The sequence below is a fragment of the Chionomys nivalis genome, chromosome 1, assembly GCF_950005125.1.
Source record: "Chionomys nivalis chromosome 1, mChiNiv1.1, whole genome shotgun sequence".
Lineage (NCBI taxonomy): Eukaryota > Metazoa > Chordata > Mammalia > Rodentia > Cricetidae > Chionomys > Chionomys nivalis.
In genome coordinates this window covers 63,124,352-63,136,489 of record NC_080086.1, presented here as the reverse complement: position 1 = coordinate 63,136,489, position 12,138 = coordinate 63,124,352, and positions in this window count along the sequence as shown.

The window sequence follows — 12,138 nt, the reverse complement described above, 5'->3', positions numbered from 1 at the left end:
GCTGAGGCTGATACTCAAGGTCCCCAACACTCTAGGGGCCACCTGGCTTTTGCACAGGCTATACTGGGCTTTTGAAATGGTTTGAAATCAAAAACAAACAAACAAACAAACAAAAAACATAGAAGTCCACTTAAAGAAGATGGGAGATGAATCTATACAAGGTGCCTTCAGAAACGATTGTCACAAAACACTAACTCTAACCCTAGCCGTAGACACTGACCCTGTCCCCATCCAGCTTCATCCAGGCCACTTACCCATGTATGTGGAGTTCATCTATGGGAGTTGAAGCTGCAGAGTCCAGTGAACACAACTGTGAAGGTCACCAGTGTGCTAGGCTGTCACTGCAAGATGGCTTGTGGCAGTCTTCTGGTGTGAGGAAGTGACTCCACCTTTGCTGACTCCACCTTTGCTGACTCCTTGGCACTTTATGCAGCTGCCACAGCTGATGGCACTCTTGACGTTTAATATTCCCCACCTTACTGGGGAGAGGAAGCTTTCCAGGTTCCCGTTTCTGCCACTCACAAATGACTGCCCTCACAGTTTGCACCATCAGGTGAAACTCCCCAGTGGTGGCGTGTGGGATGTGTCTCAGTGATACACCCACCCCTAGAATGTTCTCCCAACGTGGAGAAACAATGCACCCTATACTGTTCATTGGGAGACTGACCACTCCTAGGTCTGTTCGGTTCTTTTTGCTGTATTGTTTTGTCCACGTGTCTATCCACTGTTGCCAGCTGTCCCTGACACTTTGGGTTGTTATGAATTAAAGTCCTTTCAAACTCTGTATCCACCAAAGCCCCAAGTATTAATAGGGTGCTAATTAGTCTGGACTTCAACATGATGTCCCTGGCCAAGTATGGCTCTCACTTGCAGGCAACCTTGGTCACCTTATCAGAGGAACATCTTGGGTGGTTCCCATCCCAGAATATCTCCTTTCCACATAGCCGAGGCTTCACTGGAGATTGTTTGACCCTTTCTATCTTTGGTTTCTTCTATTCATTGGTGAATTTGTTGTCCAAGCCTTAAAACCTTCCAAAGACTCACAAACACAACATTTGGCTTTTTTATTAATTTTCCCCTAGGAACTCCAACTCAACACAATTATTATACAATTCCTCAGTGAAATCTGAAATTTTTCCAATTTGTAATCTTCCCAAAGAGGATAGAGAATATAGTTTAGTGGCCATAGGCATACGTATCATTTTTAATAATGAATTTATGACCCAACTTTCTCATCTGAAGAATGATAATAAAAGCTCATGATGCAAGGTTTTCAAAGCATTAAATTGGGCTGGGAGGTGGCAGTGGCTCACGCCTTTAATCCCAGCATTCAGGGAGACAGAGGCAGGCGGATCTCTGTGAGTTCAAGGTCAGCCTGGTCTACAAGAGCTAGTTCCAGGACAGACACCAAAGCTATACAGAGAAATCCTGTCTCATAAATAAATAAATAAATAAATAAATAAATAAATAAATAAATAAAGTCTCCTTGGGTCAGTAGCTGGTTCACCACCCATACTACTTAGTGATTAATTACTGATATTAGAAATACCATTGTAAAAACAAGGGCTCACCTAACCCTGCATAAGAGGCTAGAGCATACAAAGAATTAATATAGGAACAAGCTCACCTTGTTGACAAACTTTTTCTAGAAAGGGGCATCTACATCTTATCTTAGGCTTGACCCTATGTATAACTACTCATCCTGAAATCTAATAGTTTTTACACTTCACATGTCAAAATTGAAGAATCATTCTTAGTTTTATGGGCCCACATAAAACCACATTTGGTTGGGTCCTAGTTTGCCAACCAGGTTGATAATGGAGATAACACAGCCTGGGCATGTAAAGAAATGTGAATTAACCAAAGCTGATGGGAAATGTGCTGTCCTAAACCTGAACATTCTTACAAGAAACCATCATTGGCTTGTCATGGAGTCAAGATGCCTGGAAGTGTTGGACCCTAGAGTCCAAACACTGAGGAGGAGTCGCCCCAAGAGACCACCTCTCACACCACAGCTGATGTAAAACATGAGGATTTTATTAATTCTGTCATGACAGTGTCTTTCATCATTAGAGGCCAGAAAGACCCCGAATAGCTGGTACAGGCTACTTTTAATGGAAGCAAGAAGCAAGGGTGTGTCTGGGGGTTGTTCTTTGACTATTATAATTGGCTTATTCAAAAGGGCTATTACCAATAATTGGCTGGAGAGCGGTTGCCAGGTAAGAGGGAACATCTGAAGGTCACTTTGACCCCTTTCCCAGGGGCTGAGTCAAATCAAGTCTCCGGGAGGCCTCCCACCTGGCACATACATCAGGAACTGAGTCAACACCTTAAAGGTTATCTTGCCCCAGTTTCTGGAGAACATTCACAAAGACTAATTGTTAGATTCCTGGTTCCCAGGGAAGGGGGAGCACTACTGCTGAGAGGCCTCAGAGTTGTCAGAAATGACTTTAGAGTTATTTTAGAGTTCTGCATTACATAAGCATGGGTTAACACACATTTCTAATAGTGGCCTTGCAGCCAGTTCCCACATCTTGTCATGTGGGAAGTTCTTTTGTATGTGTTGCTTTTATTGGTTAATGAATAGTTAATACATAAAGAAGCTTCCTTGGCCTGTGATAGGGCAGAGTAGAGCTAGGCAGGGAAAAGTAAACTGAATGCTGGGAGGAAGAAGGCGGGGTTGCAAGAAGCCATGTAGTTACTGCCAGAGACAAACGCTGGACAAAACTTTACCTGGTAAACCACAGTCACGTGGCAATACACAGATGAATGGAGATGGGTTAGTTCAGGATATAAGAGCTAGCTAAAAGTATGCTTGAGCTATTGGTCAAACAGTGATTCAAATAATATAGTTTCTGAGTGGTTATTTTGAGTCTGGGTAGCCAGGATGAACAAGAGGCTTCCAACAATACTCTTGGCTATCAGACCCAGTGGAGTCACACATGGTTGCTGCAACTTGAATCTCACATGACAAGGGGCTGAGCATCATTTGTGGTCATGAGATGCCCCACAGCTGCCACTTACAGACTCCCAGGGCAGGTCCATGCAAGAGCAAACAAGCACCAAGTCTCTTCTTTGATCACCTCTGTCCAGGCTTTTGCCACACAGACTCCGTCCCAGCCAGCACTTACACTGGAACATCCCCTTTCAATCTGAAGCCATCTTCTTCTCTCCAACCCCCCCCCCCACCTCCACCCTATACCTTCCTAGCGCCAGTCTAGGGCAAAGCACTCTGAACCTTGTAGTCCATGAAACTCATGTGCAAATGAAAAAACTACCAATCCCAGAATGCATGTGTGCTTCCTGTGATTGCTCAAATTATAGCCTGGCTGCCAGCAAGAACCTCCAAACTTGAAGGCCTAGAGAGATGTCTTGGCTCTGAGCAGCATGATAGCTACACCTGAAGCAGGAGGATTTTCATTTCCTCCCATCAGAAGACTGTCACAAGCCAGCTTGCAGTGAGAGCCTTGCACACTGGTGACCTTCACAGTTGTGTGGCCTGGATGGAACTGGATGAGGATAGGGCCAGTATTTACGGCTAAGGCTAGAGTTAGGGTATGTGACAATCTTTTGTGGAGGCACCTTGTTTTGGTTCATCTCCCATCCCCTTTAAGTGGTCCTCTATGTTTCCTAAATATGTGAAACACTCAGAGGCTGGCCATATTCCCGCGATTCCCTTGAAGTAGAGAAGTACTCGTGGATGGGATAATTGCCCACCCTTAGGACAAACTTGGTCCTTGGTCTTACTTAGGATTTCTATTGCTGTGAAGAGACACCATGACCACAGCAAGTCTTATAAAAGAAAACATTTAGTTGGGGCCGGCTTTACAGTTCAGAGGTTTAGTCCATTGTCATCATGACGGCATGAAGGCAGACGTGGTGCAGGAGAAGGAGCCGAGAGTTCTACACCTGGATCAGCAGGCAGCAGGAAGAGAGAATGACTTGAGCATCTGAAACCTCAAAGCTCACCCGCTATGATACAGTTCCTCCGACAAGGCCTCACCTCCAATAGTGCCACTCGCTGAGTCCATGGGGCCGTTTCCATCCAGACCACCACAGCCTTACTTACCTGTGCTGTTTTATCTCTACATTGACCCACTGTTGTCCCGTGCTTTGGGGTAGCTGTGAACTAAGACACCCTCAACTCCAGTTTACACCAAGATTATGAGAACAAAAATATGATGTATTTTACATTGCACATTGATAGTATGACTGTGAATCTGTAATCTGACGTGAGGCCTCTGGTCACCATGTATGTGTTGGTATTTAGGCCTCTGTATTGGCCTGCCCTTAGGGTCCTGAAAGGATTCATTCTCAGCTGCAGCCACTAAGAATAGCTCCTGTGCTCCTTTTAAAAGGTGGGCTTGGCTACCTCCTCCTCTCTCTCTCTCTCTCTCTCTCTCTCTCTCTCTCTCTCTCTCTCACTCTCTCTCTCTCTCTCCCTCTCTCTCTCCCTCTCCCTCTTTCTGTTTCTTTCTCTTGCACCACTCTTGTCCCCAGGGACTGGTCTCTTCTCTGCCCCCTTCTCTGCCCCTTTTCTCTCCTCTTCCAATAAACCTCCTACAAGAGCCTTGTTGTATGGCGTGACTTCTCTTCATGGCATTTTTAAATTGCAACAATATGGCTCTAACTCATAGACAAACTTGGCCAATCTGTCAGAGGAGCAGTTGGTTGGTTCTTATTCCAGAACACCTCTTTCCTCCACAGCAAAGTGCACTGGAGATTTTGTGAACCTTCCTGTCCTTTGTGTTCTTCAATCATTTGTAAACTGCTGGTCAGTCATTAAAACCTAACAAAGACTCACGTTTTCCCTGTGAACTCCAGCTCAACACAAATCTTGCTGTGTTAGTTCTCAAGTAACTCAGAATTCATTGTCTGTTATTCCATTCTCTCATCTTTACCTATTGGTTTAGAGACTAAACAAGAAATCAAGTTATCTACCCATTAGATAATTCAGGGTTCCCAAAGACTCCCCTGTACTGTAAAGATCACTTCCCATCAAAGAAATCTATAAAGCCACTATGACGACTTTGAAATGGGTCCTGGATGCATCTACTTCTCTTCTGAATGTACTATGAGAACATTCTGTTCAGACTGGAGAGCTAGAAACATGGTTAGGGATGAGGCCTAAGCAGGAGTGTAGGACTGGGTTAGGGGCTTAGAGTAAGAGCTATTGGGTTAGGACCAGGACATGGCTTGGGTTAGGGGTAAAAGAGTTAGGGTAATACAGGGTTAAAAGAGTAAGGTTTTAGGGCTGGGAGGTGGTAGTGCATGCCTTTAATCCCAGCACTTGGGAGGCAGAAGCAGGCAGATCTCTGTGAGTTTGAGGCCAGCCTGGTCTACAAGAGCTAGTTCCAGGACAGGTTCCAAAGCTACAGAGAAACCCTGTCTCAAAAAACCAAAATAAATAAAGTTTTAAGGTTAGGATGAGAGGCTAATGTTAGGATTAAGGTTAGGATTTACTGCTTAAGAGTTAGAGTTAACTAAGGGAAGTGGTGGCGTAAGCCTTTAATCCCAGCACTCAGAAAGCAGATACAGGTCTGAGTTTGGGACCAGCCTGGTCTACAGAGCAAATTCCAAGACAGTCAAGACTACACATAAAAACCGTGTCTTGGGAAAAAGAAAAGAGTTGGAGTTACAGGGTTAGGGTTAGGGTTAGAGGTTTAGGAGTTAGGGAGTTAGGGTGGTGGTTAGGATTTGGGGAGTTAGTGTTAGGGAGTTAAAGAAGCAGTGTGACGGTTTGAAAAAAAACGGCCCCCCAAAGAGAGTTACACTATTAGGAGGTGTGGCTTTGTTGGAGTGGGTGTAGCCTCGTTGCAGGAAGTGTGTCATTAGAGGCGGGCTTTAAGTTCTCATATGCTCAACCCAACCCCAGTGGTTCAGAATGACTTTGTTAGGTATCACACAGTTGAGCCTGCTCCATGCACCTTGTGAAGATGGTCCCCACCCCCACTCCTTTAGGGTCACCTTGTGTGGATGTTGCCTTGGATCAAGATGTAGAGTTCTCATCTCCTTCTCCAGCACCACGTCCACCTGCATGCTTCCTTACTCCCAGCTGCTGTGCTCCCTGCCATGATGATAATGGTCTAAGCCTCTGAAACTGTCAGCCACCACCTCAGTGAAATGTTTTCCTTTATATGAGTTGCCGTGGTCATGGTGGCTCTTCACAGCAATAGAAACGCTAACTAAGACAAGTAGAGTTAGGGTTAGCTATACAACAAACCAAACAAAACACCCAAGAAATTGGCTCTAGATGCTGCTACTGTGGTATATGAAGATGAATGTGGTATGCATCCCCACACTGTACGAGTGTTCTCTTGACCTGGTGGGACAGACTTGTCAGTTAATACCAAGGAGGAAGGAATATTGTCAATCTACCTGACTTCCTGAGTCTTGATGGAATGAAGCTTCTGGAGCCAGAGGAATGACAGTTTGTAGCAGTGCAGCATTTTTGTTGAAACTGGTTTGACAGGCAGGTGTGTGTCTGTGTGTGTGTGTGTGTGTGTGTGTACTTGTGCAACTCCAACATTAATCTTAACCCTAATCTTTCGCCAATGGTCTCTCCTGAAACTTCAGCTTCTCTGCATGGCCACTTACGCCAGGGGTCTTTACTGCAAATGAGCTACACTTTCCCCAGTGGCTTCACTTAGCCATTCACAGTACCAATTGGGCCTCTGCTGCCTCTGTGATCCCGCCATGACTTCAAAATCAGTACTATCTGGGTAACTCTTACACATTACCAACATCAGCTAACAGCTTGAGATGCAACTTTGGTCCCTCTGAACCACAGCTTCCATGTGCTGATCCTGAGGGAATTCTCACAGAAGACTTGACCTCAATGATGCTGGTCTCTTCTTATTCACTGTTAATATCTTAGCTCCAGCTAACCATTATTGATTATCCCAGCAATGCAAAGGCTTGTCTTTGGTGCTACTGGTCTCCTGTTAATCACAACTGATCTTTAGTTCCAATTGACCATAAACTACAGATTCTTAATACCCAATAGCACATAAACTGCCATGATAGTCTTTGCTTCCCTGTGAACTTAAGTCAGACCTCCATCATCTGCACTGCTCTCAGGATTACCCTCTAGTTCTCCCAGAACAGTCTATCATACTCTAAGCATCCAACACTTTTTCCAGCCCAAAGTTACAGCTCTCCCCAAAACAATGCTGTCAGGTCTATCACGACAGCATCCCACAAACCTGGCACCAATTTCTGTTCTCTTGACGTGATGAAACATCATGGCCAAAATCAAGTTGGAAAGGAAAGGATGCTGTGGGAGTATGTTTAGCTCCTTCAGCCAATAGCCTTTAAGATACCAGCCCACTTGGGCGTGGTCTCTTATACTGTAAAAGCAGTTGTAAAGTGTGCACAAGCTCTCTTGCTTGCCGCTCTCGCTTCCAGCTGCTAGACTCTGTTCCTGTTCCCTGTTTGTGTCGGGGATTGTTGTCTAGGACAGTGATCTGTAAGTCTCCCCTAAATAAATAACCCTTTATTATTCATAATTATGAACTAGTGTGGGATAATTTTGTGACTTTTGCCATCAAAAGGGTTTGCCTCAGCTTGTATTTGTAGCTGTCATGAAGGGATGTCAGGACAAGAACTCCAGATACATGAAGGCAGGAATTGATGCAGAGGCTATGAAAGAACGCTGCTTTCTGGTTTAGTTCTCACAGCTTGCAAGCCACATACATCACTAATCAAAAAAATACCTCCACAGACTTGCTTGTGAGTCTATCTGATAGACGCATTTTCTCATTGAAATTTCCTCTTCCTAGGTGAACCTAACTTTAAGTTGGCAAAAAAAAAAATCTAACTAGAACTCTAACCATAACCCCTTGTTCTTACCCCAGCCCTGTCCATGATTCAGACCTTAACCCTTAACCCTAACTGGCAGTTGGTGAGTCACCCAACTACACACCATGGTTAACACTAAGTCAAAATGGAGTAAGGAACCTTTTCTGGGCTTGTCTGTCTGGCCTGCTTGTGGACTGGCACATTTGGCAGAACAGGGTAAGAACAGAGACACAAAAGGTGAATGAGGCTGTTCAGTTAGGAAAAGAACCAGACTAAGGAAAAGCTCCAGTGACACAGGACTTTGGGAAGCCACAGGAGTTTTAAGCATGAATTGGCTTGACTTAGGGCATGCCTATTGGGAGCGGGGACTAGAAACAAGATGGGCTGATTCGACAGTTGTCATGGAGCATGCAGCTGTCAGAGACTCAAACATAGAGGGGGGTGAGCTGAACAGCTGGTATAGAACGACAGACATCCTCGTGTTCTTGGTTTTGTCCCAACGCTGCTTCCCCAGCGGAAGGCCTCATTGACTGCTTTTTGTTCCAGATATGCCCCATATATCCCACACGGCTGGTCACTCCCCAACAGGCCGAGAGAACCATGCCACACACAAGCAACCCACGTGCCCAGCCACAGGCGAAGACAGAGCTCCATGCTGCCAGGCCTTAAGTTACAGCACTGTGAACTTCCTGCAGTGAGCTTAAAGGAGGCAAAGTGACCCCAGAAACCATAGCCTGGAGGCTGTGGGACTTGCTAGGATGGATCACAAGCCTGAAGTGAGAGGCAGTCTTCTCTGTAAACCTCCACCTTGGGGTGAGTAGGCACAGCACACGTGCCACCCACATTTGGACTCCCTTCTGGTATTTCTACTATGGGGGGGGGGTATGGCTAACCTCTAGACTTCACCAGGGACAGTTGGAGAGTACTTTAGTGCCCACTCCATCTCTTCCCTGTCTTCCTAGGGCCCCGGCTGTGTCAGGTGGGTGAAGTAGGAGAGATCTAACTGTTTTCTGTCCTGTAAGGACAGTGTGAGCAAGCTGGGAGTGAAGGTGTATTAATTTTGTCAAACTGTTGAGAAGTTGCTATTCCATTTTGGAAAATAAATGTGACCTGCTGGCCTGGGAAACAGTACCCACAGCACCTGCCCACCAACAGCCACAGGACTATTTGTGCCTAACGTCCTTCGCTGCCCACCTACAACAGAAACCTTGATTGCCGTGGTTTGGAGCGGCTGACCTGCAGCACCTGCATGGGAGTCCTGCAGGTTGAGGCTTCTGTGGACGTCTACTGGTAGAGCAAAGCTCCCTGGAATAAAGAGGAAACCCAGCAGCTAGACGTAGGGGGGCTGCCTTATAGGGATCTTGTTACTGAAGGTAGCACTGAGCCAGCTGAGTGCTGGCCTCGGATTTTAGACAGATTTCTGGGTCTCGGTCTTGCCTTGACAACTGCCACATAAAGGAGGGGAAACAGGCAACTGACATGAGACTCCCCTACACCGAGGAAAAGGGGCCCTTGGTCCCAAGCTGCTGAAGATCACAGGGTGACTGAAACAGCAAAGGTGTAGGTCTGGGAGGGCCACGGATGGGAGCAGGTGTCTGCTCTGAGCATCTCCAGATCACTGTGGAGAGACGGGTGGTACTGAAGTGGATGACCAACGTCCTCATCCACTTACAGGGCATAAAAGCCGTGTATCCCAGGCCAGTTGCTCCATCCACTCTGGGCTCTGGAACCATGATCACCAGGGAGCCCCATATGGACCCATCTGAAAAAACAGGCCAGACACACTGAACAGCTTGCTCTTGGAACCAGAGTACATTTGCACAGGGTGGTGACGCCTGGGTTAAGTCCTTCCTTCATATTACACTTTAATGAAGCCAGCGGCTGGGAAAGGAAGAGCTCGCGTGATGTGCTGCCATCGAAGATTCATGGGAAGTAGGGGCTGCCTGAGACAGGGTCCGTAGTACCAGATGATGGTCACTGACAGAGATGAAGTCTTGAAGATTCACAGGGAGACTTTCATGGGAACTAGGTGAGTTTGCTGGGTCTTGACTGTATCTGCGCTGTTTAGAAGACTGGATGCTTGCCTTCTGTCTCCTACCTGAGAGAAGACAGGGTGAGTGGCGGACCCATGAACCAATCACATAAACCCATGGCTCGTCTGTATGTTCCTCACCCTGCCAAGGAGGCCAGGTAGTCTCTAGCACCTATGGTGGAGCAGGCTCTTCACGGATCATCCCAGAAGAGCCAACAGGTGCCCACCTCAGAGTAGGAAATGTCTCACAGATGTTAAGCAACTTGTTCCTTGAAGCAAAGGAAGCTCTGTCGGGGTATTGTGCATCTTGTGAGCCCAGCACTCTGACCCAGCAACCATGCCCTGTGTTCAGAAGCCATCATCAGAGTACCCAGTGCTCATCCTTTCTGACCTCAGCCCGCGTCCAGAGGGAAGGCTGCTTCCAGAATCTCTTCTCTGTGTCCCAGTCAAACAAGTGTGAGTGAGGTGGCACACGAGAGGGCAGAGGGCTCCAGTCCAGGCACGACCTGTGGAGGTTGCTCCAGACCTGCTCCCAGAGCTCATTGCCAGGAGAGCAGTCGTGGCCACACAGTGAGGCCAAGCAGCTCAAGCCCACTTCTATAGACCAGTGGTTTTCAACCTTCCTAATGCTGTGACCCTAACACAGACGTGTTTAGCACACCACAGCCATGGTGACCCCAACCATAAAATTACTTTTGTTGCTACTTCATTAACTGTAATTTTGCTACCGTTATGAATCGTAATGTAAATATCTGTGTTTTCCAATAGTTTTGGGGGTCGTGACCCACATGCTGAGAACCAGCGCTACAGATGGAAACACCCTCTGTAGGCCCTGCTGATGCCTACCCAGCGGAGGTTAGGTAGAAGATGGGCCTTTTGCCTCTTCATTAACCCCTGAACTGCAGTTTATGTGAACTTGCTACTTTCTGCAGAAGGTACAGGTCTTGTCCAAGGGGAATATGGGACTTTGGAACCACATCTCTATCTGGAATGTTCTTCCTCATCCATAGCCCCTTGCCATATTTTATAAAGTGTATCCAGGGTCTGCTTGACTTAGTGGCCGGCATGGCCCCGCCCTATTGTCAGTAATAATAGGGAGGGTACCAGGCCCAACTGAGAAGAGAGAAATGTGGTTTGCCGCCACTCTGGAAACCAGATAAGGTACAACATTGCCTAGAGGACTCTGTCATGCCACAGGTGATAACAAAATGGCTTCTCTCTCCAGGGTCCAATTACTGTTCAGGGCTTTCCCCCCTCTTCTTTCATAAGATCTTGGGGTTTTGAGGAGAGTTCACTTGGAGGCTGCTTGCTGGGATGGGGGTCGGGGAACTGTTGAAAACACGCCCCCTTCAGTCCATGTGTATGATTGCGGTGTAGAAAGATCACACCTGCTTTTTCCTTGCAGAAAAAAAACATGTCCTAAACGGTCCATTGGAAGCACACCCTCATCTGTGTCTTCCTCTAGATGGGACACGTGAAGGATGGTGTCGCTGTACTCTGTCCCCGGCCATGGTAGCATCAGCCTTTGCACAAAGCAGCTAGGGACTGGCCCATGCTTGTAATGCCCGCACTCAAGAGGTAGAGGCATGAGGATCAGGTGTACAAAGTCAGCCTCAGCTACACAGCAAGTTCAAGGCCAGCCTAGGCAATGTGAAACCCTGACTAAAAAGAGAAAGATGAAGTGGAGAACTTGGAACCATCCAGGATACCTTCTCTCACTTGCAGGCACTCAAGGGCTTTCTCCTCCCTTAAGAAGCCGCAGCTAGCTTTGACCTAAGGCCCTACAGCTATCATACTGTCATTTAAGGCTCACAGGGAACTGAGGCGGGGGCAGTCATTTCTACTAGATCACAAAATCAGAAATAGCTGTATAGCGCTGTCCATATTACTCACTGGAATTCAAAACAAAATGCACTTACAACATGTGTCAGAACCACTTATCAACAAAAGAATATAAAAGATCAAAAATTGTGTCCCTTTTAGACTTCATGTTCCGGTCCCATTACTCCTCTGAACCAGCTTTTCACTCATGATCCCCCACCCCCGTTGATGGTTTCTGGGCCCTTTGGTCTCACTATGGGAGATGAGGTCCTAGAGCCCATGGATGGTGCCCTCCCTCCAGCCCCGATGCTCACAACAGTCGTTCTCATCTGTAATGCTTCCCCACCAGGGGGTAAACAGCACCACCTTGGACTGTGTGTGCCTATTCTCATATAAGGCTTCTCGTTTCTCTGCAAGGATTGTCCTTCATGGTTGCAGAGGACAAGATGCATCTATGTGTCACTGGCAAGCTGGTCTTCTCCAGG